The sequence below is a fragment of the Natator depressus genome, chromosome 1 (genome assembly GCF_965152275.1).
Source record: "Natator depressus isolate rNatDep1 chromosome 1, rNatDep2.hap1, whole genome shotgun sequence".
NCBI lineage: Eukaryota > Metazoa > Chordata > Testudines > Cheloniidae > Natator > Natator depressus.
Window position 1 is genome coordinate 289,784,686 of NC_134234.1, and position 17,262 is coordinate 289,801,947.

The following is a 17,262-nucleotide window of genomic DNA, read 5'->3' on the forward strand; positions in this document are numbered from 1 at the left end:
GGAGCAGGAACTTATATCAAGCTCTCCAAAGTCGTAGAGAAGTTATTTAATCACTGGACCACTCTTCCTCTTATTTAAACCGGTTTCAGAATAGCAGCCGTGTTAGTCTGTATTCACAAAAAGAAAAGCAGTACTTGTGGCACCTTAGAGACTAACCAATTTATTTGAGCATAAGCTTCCGTGAGCTACAGCTCACTTCATCGGATCACTTTCCAGTCTCTAAGGTGCCACAAGTACTCCTTTTCTTTTTGCTTATTTAAACCAAACACTCAAAGTTTCTGAAGTTGGTTTTTTACTGCTTTTTATTCTATTATTCTAAAAAATCTGAATGATGTGGTAATGTGTGAAGAGATACAATATAGGATTTTGTCGGTCACTTATTTTCCTGAAAAAGTTGCAAGTCTAGAATTCAAGCTGCAAATGATTCAGAAACCAACACAAAGAGTTATTATTTGTACAAAAAGAATTACTTGGTGAATTAAATTTACTTTTTTAGATGAGTCTGCAATAACATGTTTGACTGGAGCTTACGTTTAGTAATGGTTAATATCCCAAAGAGCCATATCATATCATCAGTTTTTGAGCAGAAATCTCCATTGAAATCAATGAAAAATTCTGTATAAAAAATTATAGCATTATGTGGTTCAAAGACATAGGTGATACCTGAACAAAGATTCCAGGAAAGCTCACAATTCCAGACTAAATTAACAAAGGCCAGACTATAAAATCTTCATGGTCAAACTTGAAACTCAATAATTACAAAAAGAAAAGGAGTGCTTGTGGCACCTTAGAGACTAACCAATTTATTTGAGCATAAGCTTTCGTGAGCTACAGCTCACTTCATTGAGCTGTAGCTCATGAAAGCTTATGCTCAAATAAATTGGTTAGTCTCTAAGGTGCCACAAGTACTCCTTTTCTTTTTGCGAATACAGACTAACACGGCTGTTACTCTGAAATCTGTCAATAATTACAGTCCTTTGTGGCAGTGTGAGCTATACAGAGCCGGAACTATGTGACAATGTCTCTTTGGCTCACAGGTTATGCAAAACTTTGGTGCAGGAAGAAGGGTTTGCTAAGTGTTAATGAACACTTAAGCAGCTCAGAAGTTCAGCTATGTTGTATCAATGTAAGTGAAAGGCCTCATGAGGAGACACATCTGGAGCATCAACAGAGAACACGGGATTCTCAGGACTTCCTTTTATCTCTCCCCAATGGTGAGTCAAAGAAAGCCTCGGGGGAATATTCAGCAAAGGGATAAAAACAGTTCACAGGTCCTCCAGGGAAGCTGCTTCTTCCTTCCCCATTCTAGGCTTTTCCCTGCCCCCACCTTTTTTTGTGTGAGCTCTACTCTATGTATTCTTTGCCCTCTATATGAATAGCAAATAATGGCCTAATTTCAAACTGTCACAGCTGAGGTGGCCTGAGAGGACAGATAAACAAAGCCTGTGTCTGGAGGCAGCCAAACAAAGGCATGGTGAAGGTTTGTTAAGGGGATGAAAATCTCAACTCTGTTGGTGTTTTCACAGGTGTTGACTGTGAAATGAGGCTCTCTTCTTCTTCCACTCCCCCCCACGCACACCAAGCTGCAGGGGACTGAGAAAAGTTTGTAAAGAGGAGTTGGCGGGGGGGGGTGGGGGTGGGCAGTGTTGTTTTCACATGACCATTTCCTTTCCTGATCTTCTCTCCTAGGGCTGACACAAAGAGGTAGAATATAAACCTTGAGCGGTAGGCAGCAGCTGCTGCTGCAGGATCTGTGAGTTCTTCTGCAAATAAAAAGGGGAGAGAGGAGGGAAATGGCAATTGGCCCATCTTGATTATCGCCACAAAAGGTTTTTTTTCTCTCCTGCTGGTAATAGCTCACCTTACCTGATCACTCTCCTTACAGTGTGTATGGTAACACCCATTGTTTCATGTTCTCTGTGTATATAAAATTCCCCCCCCCCGCATTTTCCACTGAATGCATCCAATGAGGTGAGCTGTAGCTCACGAAAGCTTATGCTCAAATAAATTTGTTAGTCTCTAAGGTGCCACAAGTACTCATTTTCTTTTTACAAACCAGGTTAGCCTCAGGAAGACCCCGGGGCAAGGCTTCCCTTGGAGGGATATTTTAGTGCATTGCATATAAATGCTAAACCAGGAGAAGACATTTCTGAATAAAAATGAACATTCTATAAGCAGTTCGTATTTTGCTCAGCTAGGATTTGATGAGATGAGGTGGTTTGGGGGGGACTTTCTAATGCGGTCAAATGATTTAGGCCTGGTCTACACTTAAACATTATACTGGTATAACTCTACTGGTTAAGGAGATGATTTTTTTCCCAGTAGAGTTATACCAGTAAAAAGTCTACTGTAGATGCAATTATATTGGTGTGAAGGTGATGTATCAAGATAGTTATTCCCCTTCCCATATAGGCATAACTAAACCAGTGTAAAGCACCTTTATAATGATATAATGGTGTCCATGCTAGGTAGGCTGTAACATTTTAATTATAGTGATATTGTTAAAACTGTACAGTTTTGTAGTGTAGACAAACATTTAGGTGCACAGGGCTCTTACCTAGTTTTTAGCCCAAACCTCCCTACCATCCACACAGAAAAACCTCCGATCTGGATTTGGATTTAAGCCTGGGCAAGTTTACGCAGCTGGGAGTTTAGAATAGAACCCAGGCTCTGTTTTCACTTGGGCTGGCACACACCAGCTTTACTGTGAGTTTGCTGGTGCAATTGCTTGAGTGCTGATAGTCCTCCAATGACTTTCCACAATTCCTTTTGAAGGATAGACAAGTTCTCCCACAGCTGACAAAATTGATTGTAATATCTTTTATTGGACCAACGTAAAAAATAAAAATAAAAGATATTACTTCACCTGCCTTGCCTCTCTAATATCTGGGCGTGACATGGCTACAACTACATTGCATACTACAACTGACTGGGAAAGTATCAGAGTGTTTCAGCACTTAAGTACCACGGATATGTTGTCCCACACACAGGGGAAGTGCAGGTTCAGTGAGAACACCATAACACAGCTGTGGATTTGCTGTGGGGGATGCCCACACCTACGGTAGGCTAACCCAGTGCTCAGACCTAGTGAAGACATACCCTTAGGAACTTCTGAAAATCCCACCCTTAGGCATCACCAGAACTATTGAGGGAACTGTGTGACCAGTTGTAGCAAAATCCTGTCCAACGCTGCGATTTCCCTATTTGGAAAGTACTTTACATTATAGAGATGATCACTCAGAAGTCACATGTTAATTTTTAAATCATGACTGATGTATTTTCAGAATCTGCTGCCAATATGTTAATTTACTTTAATCCATACACTCTTGCTGAGGGCGGGGGAGCGAGAGCAAACTGCTTTAAATGTTCGCAAAAAGAAAAGGAGTACTTGTGGCACCTTAGAGACTAACCAATTTATTTGAGCATAAGCTTTCGTGAGCTACAGCTCACTTCATACTGTGATGCATCCGATGAAGTGAGCTGTAGCTCACGAAAGCTTATGCTCAAATAAATTGGTTAGTCTCTAAGGTGCCACAAGTACTCCTTTTCTTTTTGCAAATACAGACTAACACGGCTGTTACTCTGAAACCTGCTTTAAATGTTGAAATTAAATTGTTTAGAAGAGGAGTAGCAGATTCTGGCTTTATGGTACTTTTTCTATGATTTTTATTTAAATTACATTTAAAAATCAGTTGTATTTATCAGTGAACTACCACAGACATTGTAGAAGAAAATCATCTTAAATTTTATATTTTTTAATGATTGTGGATAAAAATTAGGAATGGAGGATGGATTAACTTGTTTGGGTAAAATAAGAACTGAGTTCAGTATCTACTCAACTCTTAAATCAATCTATTTTGGGATTCAAAAACATTTAGTTAATTAAGTAGAAGATCCATTCTTTGTTTCTCATAGACTTTAAGGTCAGAAGAGATTATCATGATCATCTAATCTGACCTCGTGCACTTTGCAGGCCACAGAACCTCACCCACCCACTCCTGAAATAGACCCCCTAACTATGGCTGAGTAACTGAAGTCCTCACATCATGGTTTAAAGACTTCAAGTTACAGAGAATTCACCATTTACACTAAGTTAAACCTGCAAGTCACCAGTGCCCCATGCTGCAGAGGAAGGTGAAAACCGCCCAGGATTTCTGCTAATCAGATCTGGGGTAAAATTCCTTCCTAGTCCCAACTATAGTGATCAGTTAGAGCCTGAGCATGTGAGCAAGACCTACCAGGCAGATAGCTGGGAAAGAATACTCTGTAGTAACTCAGAACCCCCACACTCTAGTGTCCCATCGCCAGCCACTGGGGATATTTGCTCCTGGCAGTCACCGATGGATCACATGCCATTGTAGGTAGTCCCGTCATACCATTCCCTCCATAAATTTATCAAGCTCAGTCTTGAAGCCAGTTAGATTTTTTTGCCCCACTGCTTCCCTTGGAAGGTTGTTCCAGAACTTCATGCCTCTGATGGTTAGAAACCTTTCTGTTCATCTGCACTTCTGGAATCATACAAGAAGGTTTAAGTCTGTTCTCATCTTTCTGATTCTAGAGATTCCAGTAAGGTTTAAATTAGAAGCTGAGATTTTGGATGCGTATTCAAATTGAACCTCCACATGTTTTGAGCTTTACCCATTTTAGGACCAATTCCTCCGAAGTGCAAAGTTCTCCCAAACCTCAGGCCTAGTATACACTGCAACACTAAACCAATACTGTGTGTAGTTATAGCCATTATATGAACAACATACCCTCATATCTCAATGTCTGTACTTTGACCCGTCAACCTTTTACCCCCTATCGGGGATATTGCAGATTTTGTATTACTTATGCCATCCGATCCTAAACTGAACTTTGCACCCCTTGATAACCTGTATGTTATTCCCTGATAACAGGAAACTTCTACTCTGAAACTCTGTACTATTCACTTTTTTTTTTTAAACATCATCTTAATAAAAATTTTTAGTCTGTTGTTAGCACGCTGAAGGTTGGTCTACACTAGAAAGTTAGGTTGACCCAACTTCGTCACTTAGGGATGTGAAAAATTCACACCCGTGAGAGACGTAGTTAATCTGAGTAAGCCCCAGTGTGGATACTGCAGGGTTGATGGGAGAATTCTGTTGATCTAACTTCCACCACTCAGATAGTAGGATTTACTACAGTGACAGAAGAACCCCTTCCATCGCTGTAGTAAGTGTCTACACTCCAGCGCTACAGGGTTAATGGCTGTGCCACTGAAGTGTTTCTAGAGTAGACATACCCTCAGTTCAGTAGTGAGTATGATTAGGTTGCAAGTGGAAACAAGTACAAACAGCGTTTGGCACTTGTTTAAACCCTGCTCAGATCAAGCTTAACTGAAACAATGCTGAAAATGGTTTGTCCTTTTCTTTACCTGGGTTAACTTTGCTGGGTGCTGATGTAGCTAAACTGACTGTTGACAAATGTGCTCAGTAATAGTTGAATTTTGTAATGTAAATTAGGCCTCATTAACTTCATTTCTAATAATGAGCATCACTTTCTTTATATTGTAATGTACATGGGCATGGACTGTCTAAACACTTGTGATCTGTACAGAATCAGGCATGTTGTTGGTTCTTATCAAATAATGGAGAACAACAACAGACAGGAAACTGAGCTTGAAGCTACAAAAGGAAGGCACTTTTAGTTTAAAATTCCAAAGGTCCACCTACAGCATGTGGGAAGCTGTTTTAAAACTAAACTATGAATGGAAGGTGGGAAATTCTTGTCATAATATACAGAGTTTTGAGGGGAAATTCTAAAAGGATTGAAGGATCCTTGCACCAATAAATCCTTGCAATGGTTATAGAAGAGATTTCAATTACTAATTCACTCCTCTTTCAACCTATCCTGTAAACTTAAAAAAAACCAAAACCCTCCCTGACAAACATATCATTTTATAATTATCTATCCTATAACTACTTACTGCAGCTTGCACAGCAAACTGTGGTTTCCCTTTTAGCATAGAAATGTTTGTGGGCCTGGTAATAGGTGTTTTAAAACAAGAAAAGAAATCTGTATTTTAATTAGTCTCACAACAACTGTATTCTGTAGTTATATGTGATATAATTTAAAAAAATTACATTTTGGATCAATTAACTTGTATTGGAATACAAGCTACCAAAGATTGCAGGTTACTACTCCTCAAGCTGGAAGATATGATATAGTCAGTCTTAGCCCTACAAAACAACATGTGTGGTTGCATAGGACACTCTTTTATAAATCTCATTCTTGTAATGAATATTATTTACCCATCAAGCAGATGCCCTCTATACAATTATTATATGTCCTCAAAATATATGGTTGACTATGAGAAAAAACATTAAGTGAAACTTTGTGTTTTCAGTTTGTAGGGATTTAATGCAATTTTTTTCAGTTCAGTTCCAATTGGTTCACATTCCCTGAGTGTTGATTTGAGCAGAAGTGAAACTTAGTCCGAATTGGTTATTTTCCCTGAGTTTCATCTAAAACTGTGCAAGATAATGAAATTTTACCTGGTTACCATTCATAAACATAAGTCTCTCCTTGACAGCCAAATCTCAGTACAGGTGCACTCAAAACTTTGGCTCGAGTTTGCTTAGCAGTTTGGTGACCTGCTCCACATTTCAGGCTTGTAATACAACTACTAGGTGAGTTTCATCAGCTTCAGGTTTCATTACAAAACTTTGTACAGTTTTACTGAAAAGCTATTTTGCAGAACAAGTAGATGCAGGGGAACCTCATCTGAGGGATTTGGTGCTGGTGGTAATGGAAAATGGAGTGACCTCCAAATCATCCCTCCTAGGGAGGAAGTCCTGAAAGCCTGCAATAAATCTCCCTCTGGAAGGGAACACAGTGAATTAATTTCAGCTTAAGATATGGGGCCAAATTCTGCCCTTATTTACACAAATGCTACTGGAGCATTAGTGAGGAAAAAGTTTGCCCCAGGCTGTTTATGCCATGTTCCTATTGTGACTGGAATTCTAGTTTTGCAGATGTTTGCAGAGCTCTAAGAAATGGTGTGAAACTTCTGCCTCCTTTATGCTGTACAGCTGCTGCTGTTACTTTCTGAAATGCTTACTTGGATTTGTCATTGCATACTGTTACTCCTTCTGACCTGAGTAAGCAATATTCGTGGTGTTGTGGATTGTTTCCAAGGAGATATAGTAGATATTTCTTTGATGCAATTCTGTTTATTCACAAGGAAAGTTCACAACATCTGTTTCCTTAAACACTGAATTAAAAAAAGGAGGCAGTTTCTTTGGTCACAGTTCCAAGCCTCTTTCCAGTCAGCACTCTGCCCAACAAGCTCTCTCACTCGCTCGCTCACTCTCTGTCTCTCTCATATGCTCCCAGTACTTTTCTGACTGTCTCCTTGGTTTATTTGGCAGCTTCTGTCTGCCAGTTCTCTGCGTGCTTCTGCCATAAACACACCTTCACCAAACATTACCTATCCACCTGTGTTTGCATTTAGTCCCCAGCAAAACTCCCACATAGGTTAGGTTCTGACTAGCCATGCATTTGGCCTGTGTTTTGGGCAGCGGCTCCAATTGTTTCAGCTATCTTATTTCAAAAGCAGGTCACTCTATATATGATCCATCTATGATTGATCTATTTACTTCCAGACCACCTCTACTATCCCTGAAGATAATGCCTCATTGCACTGCTTCTTATATTTATTCTAAATGAAAGCTGCTGTCAGACCCACCAGCTTCAAGGAGGTTTCACCCAAACTCCATCATAATAATACCTATTTTTCTGCTGCTGTATTATAGGCATTTGCCTGATGCACTATAACACTACTTCCAAAGTGGTGCTTTGACAGTGCAGGATCACAGAAGGCAAAAGCTGTCCCTATTCTTTCTGAGGGAAACAATGAATAGGTGTGCCCTGTTAGAACTATTCCACAGACAATGAGGTTAGGTTACTATGCACAAGTCACATTGCTCAGACTGTAGTTTGGAATGGTAGATTAACAAATCCTATCTGACAAGAAGCTTTCCACACCTGTGAAACTAGTAAGAGCTTAATTCGGGTCAATGGAGAAATCCCCAAGACAATAAAAGTTAGCCACTTAAACATATTCTTTTTGTGGGCTGAAAAAATCTCTCTTTCTCCTCCACTCTGCCTAATCTAACTCTCATATTAAACAACTGAATAAAATATATGCATATTGGCAGCTTTCATACTTATTTTTCTTATCTTAAGCCAAAAGGCAGTTAGCTGGTGGCCTTTTCCAAGTGAGCCTGGAGGGTTTCTCTGACAGTTTGAATTTTGAATTCCTGGCAAACCGTTGATGACTGCACTTCCATCAAACCTTTATGTAACGCTTTAGAAATAAATAGGACATTGTGTGAGTACAGGATAACTTGAAATATTTGTCTTCTTTGTGACTGAGATCAACTCTACCCCACCCTCTTCTACTTCATCTATGGAATAAAAGCTGCTCAGAAAATGTTGACAAAAAATGGGGGTGTGATTCACAAACATTTTTGTCGAAAAAACTTTTCTGTTTTCTAGCCTGCTCTGTGGCATATTTCAAATGGAAGAAGAACCCTGCAAGTCTTGTTATTAAATGTATACATTTATTCAGTGATTATGCAAAGGAAAGAGAGTTCTCCTTGTTATATATCTTCTGTTTGATCCTAATCCATGCTCCAAATGCGATAAGCAGTTTGTCTAAGACTGGTCTGGAGTACATTCTTCCATCATTGTCATTAATGAACTCACACTGAATAGGGAAAGGCATAGCTCAGAAAAGCCCCAGGTAAACATCAAGAATATCCCTTAGGAAGGTGGCCATCTATTGATTTATAGATGTATATAGTAAAATCTCATCCCCATCTAACCTACTCTTATGCATGTGTCATTATGCACTTCATTTTTAACCATGCACCAAATTCAGAGTAACCATTTGCATTATGGTTACAACAAGAAGGAATAGAATTTATATCACCAAGAAAACTCAGTTACATCCAATAGGAGGGCACTGCATATATGACCCAGCTGATATATTTGTCACCTCTACTTGTCCCTGAAGATAATGCCTCGCTGCACTGAACTGTACTGCTAGAAACACTTCTGCTTTGGAGTCTAGAATGCCAATGTAGCAAGAGAAATGTTGACTTACTGGAAATAGTACATCAGTTTTTCTGAAGGTGGTATTTGTGGAAAGGATACATCAGTGTGACAGGCAAGTTGATGACTAAAACAAGATGTATGTATTCCAATAGGTATAAGTACTGTGTTATCCACACATCTTCATTATCAAAGCAAATCCTAAAGGCGCATAGCCTCCTGGCAGAGTGAGCACCCCACTTCTTAGATACATAATAATGAGTTCTCTTTCACCTTTTTGGCCTTCCTTCACTGTCCACAGCCAACAGCCATGTACCTCCCCCCATCCTGTGTACCTGTGCTGTACTGAACATGAATGAGCCCTCCCAGTGCTAAATTTGTTTGTTTCTTTGGGGCTTGATTGTGCCCCACCCCATGCAGCTGAAAAATGAGGGAAAGCAGGTGAAAGGAGCCCTTCCTCTTCTCTATATTTCTGCCTGTGGTACATGGGCTATTATAATCACAGCACTTGCATTCCTAGTCTTAGCTCCTCTGTGGGCGCTCGAATCTCAGAACTCTTGCCCTTAACAGGAAATGAGTCTGAACGAGCCAGCAGAGTTGGCCCCATGTATGTGGGAACACATGCTACACTCTGCCAAAGGATAGTGTAGTAGCTATGCGCACCCTGCAGCCCACAAGGCTTTCTGTCAGCCTCAGGCACAGTCTCCCAGGGGCAATGAGGCATAGCATCACGACTTAACACAGCAGGCTATGGGTTACAGTCCAACAGATCAATATCAGTTTGTGCCTTGTGCATTTCTCCACGCTCTCCACGCTTTAATTTGGAGTGGTGGGGAATGAAGACATTACCCATAAATAAATATATACAGTATATTGCATATAAGGGTAGCAACTGTTTTGTTTTGTTTTTATTGTGATCATATCAGGTAATTTAATGCACACGTATGCATGTAGTGGATTCCATAAAGCTGCCCCTTGTCAGGTTTGGAGCAACATCCCTCCCCCCAAAATGGGAACTTATATAAAAGATTGCCTCATGTAGTAATTTAGATTCCATATACACCACAAAAAAGATCTTTTAAATAATTGACAAAATAGAAGAAAATAGGCTCTAATTGTTTTAAAATCTTTTTAAAACTGCCTGGAGTATACATTCAGCTTGAGTCCATAATTTAAAGTCATAACACCATGTGCTCATAAACTATCATTAAACAAAGCTCTATTCTTTACTTAATGCATATTCAGTCAGAACAAAAGTATTTAACTTGCTCAAACATACACGTGGTATAAACAGGGCACATCTGGGAGTGGAGGGTGCAAGTACAGAGCTTTCATTGTTAAAATTCTTTTTTAAAATTTAAATAAGTAACCTTTGCATCCAAGTAAAAGAGGTTTTTTTCAAAGCTTTTGTATTGTACATTATAAAAAGAATATAGAGGAATGTAGCAGTACTTTAATGCAGCACTTGTAGTGACAATCAGCACAGCTTCCAAAATGCTACACCTTTGACTTGGGTGGATGTTATAACAGGGAGATTTTAAATGAGAGTGCAATACATTTAGTTCAGTAATTTAAAGAGATACTGCATATATTTGTACTGAAACATAATGTTTACCTTCAGAATGAGGGGGAGGGATAGCTCAGTGGTTTGAGCATTGGCCTGCTAAACCCAGGATTGTGAGTTCAATCCTTGAGGGGGCCATTTAGGGATCTGGGGCAAAAATTGGGGATTGGTCCTGCTTTGAGCAGGGGGTTGGACTAGATGACCTCCTGAGGTCCCTTCCAACCCTGATAGTCTATGATTCTAATGCAAATGGAATAGCTTTCTAACCAGAAAAGTCACAGGGTCACACATAAAAAATTAGGTCCAGTCTGTATCTACAGGTTTCAGAGTAGCAGCCATGTTAGTCTGTATCCACAAAAAGAACAGGAGTACTTGTGGCACCTTAGAGACTAACAAATTTATTTGAGCATAAGCTTTCATGGGCTACAGCCCACTTCATCGGATGCATAGAATGCAACATAAAGTAAGAAGATATATATATATATATATATATATACACACACATACAGAGAACATGAACTCATATATATGAGCTGTAGCCCACGAAAGCTTATGCTCAAATAAATTTGTTAGTCTCTAAGGTGCCACAAGTACTCCTGTTCTTTTTTCTGTATTTACAGATGCTTCACAATTTAACTTGATCTGTTTCTAAATTGATTTAGTTAAATCAACCCTATCCCTTTGTGTAGACACTCTTAAATCCGAATGCCTTATGTTCATTTAGCTTACTTCAATAACAAACTGAATTAAACAAAATCAGTATTAGCCACTCTTAAACCAAGATTGCCAACCCAAGAGGGTGGTGTAAGATTTAACTAATTCAAATTGGAAACCATTTTTACTTAAATGATTGCAATTTCCTTGTGTTGACCATCCCTTGGGTAGAGATAGATTGGATAGCTATTTGCCTTGCAAAGTGTACTATGTAGTATGGTCTTTACAACATAGTGCATCATCCTTTTCTTTGAAAGTCATACTTTTAGAAATGTTTATACAAATAGAGCTCATAGGGAATCTTTCAACTAAACTTTTTTTCATTCAAAAATTCTGGTAGTTGAAACCAAAACTTTTCATGGAAACATACCAGCTTCAATAAAATTTTCATTGGGAAAGTTTCTCAGTCCAAGAAGGAGCTTCAGGACCCCACCAAGAGCACTCATCTGGCATGTAGGAGAACTAGGTACAAGTTGCTGCTCTGTCTGATTCAGAGCATTAACTTTCACCTGGGTCTTCAATGTCCTAGGTGAGTGCCATTACCACCAGGCTATAGATTCAGGCTCTCTGGCTCAGTGAATATTTAGTTATTTGTATAAAGTATAAGTGCTCCAAGAGAAGGGATTGGGAGACCCAGGTTCAAATCCCTGTTCTGCCTGATTTGAGGAAGATCGACTTTTTAGAATCAGGCAGAACAACGACTTTAACTTGCATCTCACTGCATCTTGACAGGTTTCAGAGTGGTAGTCGTGTTAGTCTGTATCAGCAAAAGCAATGAGGAGTCCTTGTGGCACCTTAGAGACTAACAAATTTATTTGGGCATAAGCTTTCGTGGGCTAGAACCCATTTCATCAGATGCATGGAGTGGAAAATACAAGAGCAGGTATAAATACATGAAAAGATGTGAGCTGCCTTACCAAGTGTGAGGTCAGTCTAACAAGACTATTCAATTAACAGCAGGATACCAAGGGAGGAAAAATAACTGCATCTTAACTATCAGCCTCTAAAGTCAGTTTACTTACTCTTCTTTTGTTCTTTTATAGGTATGCCTACAGAGGTGTTATCTATTTATGTAAACCTTTGGTCAGGTGGTTAATGGGAGCAAAAAAGAGCTCAATATAGCTAGGCTTCTTCTTGACAAAAACAAAGAACTGGTTCAGTCCCCCACATAAGAAAACTAAACACCCTTCTTGAGTGACCTTACCCGGCAGAACTTCTCCCACACACCGGCACTCTAAGACAAAGGAATATTTATTATGGGAAAGGGAACATAGTCATAAATTTGGGAAAGCACAGCAACAAAATAGATATGCAAATATAGAGTAAATTTTGGCCCCTCTGACCACCTTCCAAGAACTTTGGCAGTAGCCTGTCCAACTCTGTTCCAAGCCTCTGCTGAGAATGTCCTACAGGAAAGTCCCTTGACTTCACCATCTCACCCATCCACTAAATCCCCACTCATGGTTAGGATCAGTGGGTAGCAGTTGTTCAAGTTTCCCTTTCCAGGTCTGTCTCCAGTCTCAAGAAAGCTCCTTTCCTGGTCCTGCCTGAAGTTGGCACCACCTAACCCAATTCAGTAGCAGTATTAATGTGCTGGGCAGGTAGAGCTCTGCAATGGCTCTCACAGCTCTGCAATGGCTCTCACAGCAAAGTCCTCAGCTTGTACCATCTCTCATTGTGAAGTCCCCAGACTGCATTGTCTCTCACAGAGGGGAGAGGAGTGGAGTCAAGTATATTTTGAACTCTGGAACAGAGTCCTGGCTACTTGGAAATGAGCTCTTTGCCACAAGGTGAGAGCTCTTACCCTCTCCCTGGACCTCTCAACCCCAGAATCACGTATTGTCATGAAGTGTGACTAGGGGAATTGTGGGTAGGTAGTCTCTGCAAATGAAGCACTCTGGCAGAACTTTCTCACCAACAGAGGGAGAAGAGAGATCTTTTCTTTCTTGCGCTTCTGGCCATAAGGCTTACATCTTGTCTTCTCACTGAAATCTCCTCTTGTCGCTTGGAAATCTGTTTGGTTTTAGCTTATCTGTATTAAATACTTTCCATGAAGTGTTTCTGTATTTTGAATTCATCTTGCAAAAACTGTGGCTCTTACTCATAGCCCTACTTGCTGACAGCCCAGCTGCTCTGATTCTCCCTTAATAAAACTTAAAAGATCAGAGGATAAAAAGTCTGTTATTGCACTTTAATTATCTGATCCATATTCTTTCTTTATCAATTTAAATCAGTTGGTTAAATTTGATCTCCTTGAATGTTAGATCTTAGATGCAATTTTATATTAAAAATGAACAAGGGAGGGGTACGCTTTTAGAAGAACATGCAAGAATTAAAGCTATGAAACTTCATTTAACTGTACTAAGCATCATCATGTAAAATTCTAGTTTATCCCACTGAACCCTATCCCAACTGTTCTTTAGTTTAACCAAGAAGGAGCTATAAATTGTGTTTGATTTTAAAAGCTGCAGAATTTAGGTGCAGTTTCAAGGTCAGTAACAGTTAGCCTAGGATATTGAAAAAGTTGACAGGTGTTTTACCACTGAAAGATCACTTAAAAAAAAAAACTATTATAGTCTTCCTTTGATTCTTTACACTTTCACACTAACTCTTTCCCAAAACCTTACCAGTTACAGACATTTTTGCTTCAATTTAAAGCATAAATGACTGTAATTTTTGTTCTCTTATGCTTTCCACTCCTGAGAGATCTCAAATTAGGTGCTGCTTCTACACTGTTGCTGACAGCAAATATTCTGAGAGGGGTTACGACTGCAGTAGCTGTGAGCTCCCCTGCAGCCAATGTCAATCAACAACAACTCCACGGTTACCCACAAATAGTCTAGTACACAGTGTAAGTAGGCTCCTATTTTTTCCTCTTATTTTTCCTTGAGGGTTAAGGTTTATTTAGAATAAAACCGTCTTAGTTTTGAAAACAATTACAAGTGCAGGAATAGAAAAACAATACATTCCATGCAGATAACTGCCTTTGCTGTTTTTAATCCTTCATAAACATTTATTGGTTACACTTCTATTCTAGGTAATAAACCTAGTGTATATGTTCCAAAAAATATAGCCAGGTTTATCCATTTTACAATTTTTCTCCTTTTTATTTTCAACCTAATGATAACAAACAAAATGAAATGTATGTGACCTCTCATGTTTTATCTTAGAAGAACTCTGACAATTTTGGGGAGGAGCAACACTTTTACAGCTTTCAGAAAAATAACAAAGGTGCAATAAAGGTGCAGTATATATCAGACTCGAATTCTGGGGATGACAAATGTTTGATAATACATATCCAACTGATTAAAAAAAAAACCTTCTGGTCTGTTAGGGTTGTAAATTTCACACAGCACCAATGCTGTCTCTTTAGAGGCAGTAGTGGTGGTATCACTAGCTAATTGAACGGGAATTCTTTAAAGTGGAGAAATGGGGAAAAGAAAGATTAAAGGCAAATGTGTATTTTACCATTGACATCCTTCCCTTACTGGCCTTCGCTACACTTCCAAAATTACTTTTTGCTGGCAATGGGTGTCAGTAAAGGGTGCAGTTGAACACTGTTGAACTACAACTGTAGTTAGGGACAAGCCACCTTCATCATAGTTTCAGAAACCACAATTAAAACCTGTTCCATACCAAAGAGTATAATTTGGCCTAAAATTTAGATTTCCAGTGCTTCCTTCCAAGCACACCACTCTATACCAAATACAACACCTCTTAGTCTTCAAAACCATTAATACATTATCGCTGAAATGCTGTTGCTTGGTTTTGTTGTCAGTTTGAGGTATGGGGAGGGAGTGTTGTTTTCCTCTCACAGTCACTAACCTTTTGTGTGAGACAGGTGCTCTCTGTCAAAGACTTCTAACTCCTGTCCTGGGGACATGGGGAGGAGCTCATGTTGTATAGTGTAATGACTACTGGAGTAATGTACTGACTTGGATAAGTTTATGGAGGGGATGGTATGATGGGATAGCCTAATTTTGGCAATTAATTGATCTTTGACTATTAGCGGTAAATATGCCCAATGGCCTGTGATGGGATGTTAGATGGGGTGGGATCTGAGTTACTACAGAGAATTCTTTCCTGGGTGTCTGGCTGGTAAGGCTTGCCCACATGCTCAGGGTTTAGCTGATTGCCATATCTGGGGTCAGGAAGGAATTTTCCTCCAGGGCAGATTGGCAGAGGCCCTGCGGGTTTTTCACCTTCCTCTGCAGCGTGGGGCATGGGTCACTTGCTGGAGGATTCTCTGCAACTTGAAGTCTTTAAACCACAATTTGAGGACTTCAGTAGCTCAGACATAGGTTAGGGGTTTGTTACAGGAGTGGGTGGGTGAGATTCTGTGGCCTACGTTGTGCAGGAGAGCAGACTAGACAATCATAATGGTCCCTTCTGACCTTAACATCTATGATTCTATGGTGTGTATGAGGGTTTTATTTATGTTGTCCTTTAGTAGCTGACTCCAAAGAGAATAAGGAACTTGATACTACCATGAGCCACTGGTGTTCTTCAGGCAGTAGAGGGTTTGAAGCTGAAGGACCAATATTCTACTCCCAGTTTCCAATTTGTGACTTAGAGGCTAATATAAAAATGTGATTGTTGATGAGCCACCAAACCAAGCTGAACCACCAAATTGTTCAACAGCTAAACTGTGTAACCATGTGAAGTTCTTATTACTATAACCATTGTCCTTCCTTACCCCATCCTCACCCAATATTGTATCATAACTAGAATTAGATTGTAAAATATCTTCGGCAAGTACGACATCTTGTTACCTATATTTTAAAGCCCCTTGAAGCCTTTTAGGTATGTAAAATAATTAACAATAATGGACAGCTTAAAAGAGTTTCATTTCCATTTACAGTTGTGCAGGCAGGCACTGAGGTGCCTGTAAATATAATCTTTGTAGTTAGAAATTATGTAAATTCTATGTTTTTAGAGGATGATCTGCCTGCAAAATGTCAACTGCATAGTGTGGATTGGGTTGCCTCCCAAATGAAAAAGAGCACACACAATTCTTCTTATGCTTTAGAGGTTTTGTCTCAAGGATTCACATGGTGTCTTGTTGCAAAACAAGATGACATGCTGTGACACAGCATGGGAGAAAATAAGATAATGCATCAGAAATGAGAAATAAAACTGTTCTGAAACTTGCTATCCCAGTAAAGATAGTGTGCATCCAGTGTGAATATATTGCCACTGATCTTGCCCAATTGCTTCAGGACTTCCACAAGAAGAGTTTACTTTTCTTATTTATTTTCTTTGCCATTTATTCTCCCATCAGCTGGCAGAGGAGATACCTGTATTAATATCTCAGGCACATGGGAGAAAATGTTCCTTATCACAAAATCATAGCAATTAGAGATAGAAAAGACCTATTAAGTCATCTTGTTATTCCATTGCTGATATAGGATTATTGAGTGGTTTCTTCTATGTGTTATGCTTCAGTTCTTTGCCCAGTCTAATTTCAAATAACTGTAGTAATGGGGTCCCCACCACTTTTCTTGGAAGCACATTCTCAGAGACATCTTGTTGAAGACAGTCTTCATGATTTTTCTGCCTAGATCTACTTTTGCTCATATTATTCTTTTATTCCTAGTTGAATCCTCTTTATTTAGAAAACCTAAATTACTGAGGTTTTTTTTCAAGAAATCAACCAGTAAAATAAAATAAATGCAGAAACCTCATCAAATAAATGCAGTTATGCTCATCAAGTTAAAAATATAGGGTTATTTTTTCAAATAGCAGAACAGGCTGAACAAAAGTTTTTCAAAAATTAAACAGCTCCCTAAAGTGAACTACCACATTAGTAAAGGCAGATAGGGTTTTAAGGCACATACCCATCAAAGGAATTAAAGACATTTGTTTCCACAGAAAGAAATAAAATGGGAGAGTAAAGCAGCATCTTT